The sequence below is a fragment of the Rhopilema esculentum genome, chromosome 14, assembly GCF_057945365.1.
Source record: "Rhopilema esculentum isolate cy_ngs chromosome 14, ASM5794536v1, whole genome shotgun sequence".
Taxonomy (NCBI): domain Eukaryota; kingdom Metazoa; phylum Cnidaria; class Scyphozoa; order Rhizostomeae; family Rhizostomatidae; genus Rhopilema; species Rhopilema esculentum.
The window spans coordinates 5,508,648-5,514,647 of record NC_142828.1 but is presented as its reverse complement, the minus strand read 5'-3'; positions in this window follow the sequence as shown (position 1 = coordinate 5,514,647).

The window sequence follows — 6,000 nt, the reverse complement described above, 5'->3', positions numbered from 1 at the left end:
AATTCAAGCAAAGTTTATCATAACCATTCTTCAAAAATCTTACCCTGGGTACCAGAGCCTCACGAATCCGAGGATAGAGTATTGTAGACAGCTGCGGTGGCAAAATCCTCACTCAAAATTTATGTGACTAGTTTTGAACTGAATTTGTGAGTCTAAGTAATGGAGACTCGAGCAGCCTGGGTAAAAAAAGGCCTGGAAAGTGACAATATTGCGCTTTTATAAGCTGCTTTTATAAGCTGATTATTTTGTTTGGTTATTTTAAGTAAAAACATAAATATTGGAGACCATATATCCAGGTTTTGGGATCATCAAAAGGTTCTTTCAATTCCAATCACCATGCATGTTTTATGGAGTTTCAGTTTCCCTAAACTTCTTTCATGGAAGGCAGTCATCATTATATAATAGTTAAGCGACTTGGGGAGTGGGGGGGGGGGGGGGGTTGACGCTGAAGGCTGGGATCGGTTTAAAAACCAAACTCTTCTTTCCCTGCAGACATTAAATCAGTTATGGCAGTAAGGTAAGGCAGTAGAGGAACATCGATGCAAGTCGGTCAGCTTCTTTCAAACCTCTAAAAATCAGAGATTACTAATGGTATTTACGCACCAAGCACCAATGCTATTAATCCGGGCCAGGGATTGGACTAGAAAAACCGCCCGACTCCCACGAACCAGCTTTAGCTAACACAAATCCAAAAGAGAATCGTCTCAAGAGAAAGCAATTGAAAGCAAAGTTGCCTCGTAAGAATGCCATCTTGTGTGAAAAGCGTGCAAGTCCAGAATGCATTATATAGAATTGGCTGATAAACCAACGCAGTATCGATTGATTAGGTACTGTCTTCAGATGAACTTAGAAGTCAAGAAATTTCACGTAAAAAGCAAGGAATACCCAAGATTTTACTGGATTTACCGTTTGCAAGTAAATACCACGATTCTGTCAGTTATGAAACAAGTCCTTGAACAAGTAAGATTTCCTATAAAGTTTGTTTTCTTTTAACTATCTCATTTCAACCTTAGTTATTTTGTTCCCAGAACTGACAGGAGGCGAGACAACTATTTCACAGAGGATGGTATAATAATTTCTCAATGTGGATAAAGCAAACTATTGGCGTTAAACAACAGAAAGCCAGACGGATGACAAACTAAGGCCAAATGCGAATAGAAAGGCCAAAACAAAAAACTCTCCTAAAATACGCTGCGCAGGCGTAGTTTTTATTTTCACGCAAGAGCATATTGCTTAGACCCAGTTTACACTGTCCCGTGCAAGTTTGGAACCGTGACAAAATTGTCGCGGTTCGCCCTTCCGTTTACACTAGCACTGTGGAACCGTGATGATTTTGCTCTGCTATCCGCAACAGTTTGGACCCTGCTTTGAAAGCGAACGAATTTTGTACCGTCGCGGTTCCGTTTTTGAACGGGACAGTGTAAACACCTATCCGAGACGATTTTGTCACGGATTCACAAAGAGGTCTTTTGTATGGCTGTTTGAGGTAATCGAGGCTTTGACTGTGGCGTAACTACGTTTTCAAATTCTGAAGAAAAGGAAATTCTGAAGAAAAGACGACCACAGAAAAGGCTTGTATTGTTTCCCAGTCCAAGCCTTGATTAGACTTTGCAGTTTTGTAGTCTAAAATAACACTGAAAATTAAAGCCACCTTGTCGTTCGTCCAAGTAAAGTTTTTATCGGCCTTCCACTGCATTTTAACTCTCAATAAAAATTCGATTGTTGACTTCGGCGGCAAAATAAAAGCCTTGGTTGACTAAATACAGCTTCTTCTAAACAATGTTCTGCCATTAAATTCTGAAGCCATTACACTGTACCGGTACAGTGTAAACGGAACGGCTAAACGAAACAATTTGGAACCGCGACAGTGTAAACATTTGCGAACCGTAACGGTACAAAATTGTCCGAAACTGAGAAACTTACGCCTTAAAAAATCTTTTCGCTAATCATTAGGTAGGCAATATTATTTGACATTGTGTAGTCTTGCTCTTTGCATTTAAAATTTGTTTGGTCTTTAAGGTGTTAAAGTTAGTATGAAGCCAAGGAACCTCCTCAAAATTGTAGCCTGAGTTCAAGACCCCAAACTATTTGGAGTTTGGGGCTAAGGCTACAAAAATGCTGCTGAAAAGGGCCCAAAATGCCAAATTTAAGAGGCAGGCCAAAAACAAATTTTCCAGACAATTTGACTCTGACAAAGGCAAAAATCGGAAATGGCCATGCCCCCCACTTTTTGAAAACAAAAGAGCTTATTTGAAAACCTTTTTGTGTGTGTTGAATTTTCTCTTGCCCTAGCCCCCCCCCCCCCACTCTCCAACCTGAGTCGGAGCCCATGCTTGTTATTCCGGATCTTATCAAGTACTACCCTGGGTACCAGACTCACTATATATAAAATAAAATAGAGAGTCTGGTCTAGTGCGTCCCATTCTCGTTCTGGTGTGCTGATATTAACCAATCAGGAGCGAGTGTACAGATTTCTGTACGTTCAAAGGTCACAGCGAAACAATAAACTTAGCTCTGGTATAAAACATTGAACAGAACTGAACATAAATAAATGCTAGCGACCGTAACGATTGAGTTTGAAGATGCTGTTAAAACTGTACTCAAAGAATATTTTCCGCATGTTGTGGAACTTAACACAGAACAGCATTGAAAGCTTTGTTTGTAGAGAGGAGACACCTTCGCCATATTGCCAACTGGCTTTGGAAAGTCTCTGATATTTCAGGCTGTGCCTCTCATGCAAAGAAATTAGGCCTTGTAGTGAAATGCATTAAATAAGAAACACCGCAAGGCGCCGAGAACAAACAACACCAAACACAAGTAAATCAGTTATAGCTAATATTTCACCCGGCATACGGGGCTTCGCTTGTCGTATTGGCCATTTTTGCTGTGATGAAGTTCCAACGTGATGATTCTAACCGCCGCGGTGTCTAAAGGCACGCTGCCTTCACAGTGAGGAAGTAGACTTTGAAAGTATACACAATTTATGAGGAAAATTTAATAATGATTAACATTTAATAACTGCATTGTGCTAACTTTAATTTCATGCTTCGCATATGCTTTTTGCTGTCAAATGGCGTTTTACATCTGATTTGATTAAATAGGCGTATTAAGGCCAAATGGCGTATTAATAATGTCGACTTTACAGAACTGTATAAAATACATTTGCTTTAAGATTTCCCAAAACTCCTCTGAGTCTGACTACTGAGTATCTTTGTTATTTTCCGACAGTCTTGTTTCACAGGCCTAGTCTGTTAAATAGACTTCAGTTCTTTCAAGTAAGTACACCAGAACGAGAATGGGGCGCACTAGACCAGACTCTCTATTTTATATTATATATAGTGAGTCTGGTACCCAGGGTAATCAAGTACAAGGTCAAACGAAAATATATGAGTTGATAACTAAACAAGAGATTTTATGAGTTGGTAAAGACTTTTTACCATACCTCTCTCCAATGAGCGCCCCTCTTTAAGGAGCACCCTTTTTGAGCAAATAGTTAAATGACCGCTCCTCTTCAATGAACGCCCCGCAAAAATTATAAAAATTGATGAAGACCATAAAATCATTGCAATAGTCGGTCATCAGCTAAACATATTAAGAAAACTATGCTGTTTCAGTTGGGAAAGTTCTCTCTAAACCGGACAAAACCAGGTAAAAATCCACTCGATGGTATTGAAAATTTAGATATTCAACATGCTACACCAGTATATGCAAATCGACGAGTGTTCCGACACGGAAAAATTGACGTCTTGTAAATATTTTGCCTTTAACAACTGTGATGCAAATGGAATACTAATTTTTGCAAAAACAATGATCGTTCTACTATAAAAACCTCATTTTTGATTGGTGGATTTCTATCTATTTTCAATGAACACCCCTCTGTAATGAGCGCCCCCTCTGTGAGGCCAAAAATTAATTGAAAGACCCACCGCTCACTAGAGAGGATACGGTAACTCAAAAAACTTGAAATTTTGGTTTCTGGATTTGGATAGAGAAAGAGGAATGCTTTTAATGAGTTTCAGAACAAAACCCGTTTTTCTTTCATGCTGGGTAGGGATGACGGTTTTACTCAAAGATTATGCATAAAACAATTTTCTGGCAAGAGTTCAATAGTTTTTAAATAATAGAGGGAGTCCTTTTCCCGTGCCTAGCAGTAGCGTAGCGAAAGCCTAGACTATGCCTAGATGATTAAGATAATACGGACACTGAACGATTCAGTGACAGAAATGTCATTGATGCCGTCCAACACGGGCTGAGAAGAAATTCATTGTGTTTTCGACATTGGTGGATATCTCACGCTTTATGATCATGATTGTCCAAAACACAATAGAAGACGTCCCACAATTCATCGCTTTTACTTCAACACCTCGAGCTGAAATTTTCTGTGTGCGAATTCTCCTTTCCGGGTTGACGTCATTAATTTTGTATCTCGCCATCCATGGATCTCTCTCAAAAATTGACTTCAGAATTGGACTACACGGTATACAAGGCTTTATCAGAGTGTGCTATTTAATTATTCGTTGGAAAGCTTCTTTGAAATAACAGTTTGCAAGAGGTTCCCACTCTAAACAGCTGGCAGTGGGAAAGGCTCAAGGAACCAGATACCCCATACAGCTGGCGCTTATGCAACCATCCTGTAACTTCCTAACAGGCCTCACTCTATCCCTAGAAGCAGTACCTTTAAGTGCTATTGGCAATAATTGCTTTCCACCAATCACGGCAAATAAATTGTAATAAATTAAAGCTTATTTCAGTTTTTATATCTATTTTTAATTACTAACAATAAGGGTAATTTTCCCATGTGTAATGGCAATAAAATATATAAATAAGAGCTTTTAAACTAGATTACCGAATGGCGATTATACCATCCCTGTAACAGCTAAATAGTATGGAATAAATTAGCTATTTATTCAGTTTCATGATTATGAAAAACATCGCGTCTTTGAAAAAACGTTTATCAACATAGAAATTTTCACCTGACAAGATTCAGAAAATAAAATTTGAGAGGAATTGTGATGCAAAAATTTTTATTGTGACGTTTGATTAACCAACCTGGACATGTACAAATGGCGTAACTCATTATAAAATGGCGTAGCTCATCTAAAAAAGCCGTTTTCCAGCATTCCTAATTTTATTTTTTAGACCATGCCCTTAAGAAGGTACCCGGACCCCCTGCTATATTCCTTACTGCTTTGCCCCCCAAATCTTCCCACTCTGGCTGCGCCACTGGTGCCTAGGGCCATCGTGTCAATGATTTAATTGAAAGATCATCTGATGAAGCCCTGTATGCCGGGGCGAAATATTAGTATATTCTTTAAATTTAATTTATTTTGAAAATTTTATTTCGTGACATTGGATTCTCGTCGTCGTATTGCTTTGTTCCTGTATATCTTTCATAACAACACTCATTGCAAGATTCACAGAATCCGGTGGACAGCCTATCATGCGGTTCTTCCTTTTCACACACAATGATTTAATTGCCTGGGTAAATATGCAAATTTCATTTCCATCTCCTGGTTTTCCCAAAGCGCTTAAGCATCTGTTTCCATTTGTCGAGTTGAAAATACTTTTTGTTTCTCATTGCAGTTTCGAAATCAAATGAGAACGACAAATTTACAATGATTTAGAGATGTCTAAAGCCGAAAACCCACTCCGGAAAATGATCCGCGGATCGGATCAGATCGTGGGTCAGTAAATCCTATATGAAATGAATCCGGTATCGTGTGAACAGGGCCATAGAGTTCATGTATTGAAATTCTCGTATAGCCATCGGAAAGACTCTCTTATCAAAACTTAAAACAAATCGAAATTCCCAGAACCAAAAACAAAACATCTCCTGTAAATGTCAGCATTGCTGTAAGTTTCGTAATTTGATCTTGTCGAAGATAAAACATTCAGTATAAATTTATCAGTTGCCCTATAATGCTCTGGGCATCTAGCAGAAGCTCACTTAACTAAAAGATAAAGAGCCTAATAAAACTTTTTAGTTAATAGATCACCTTT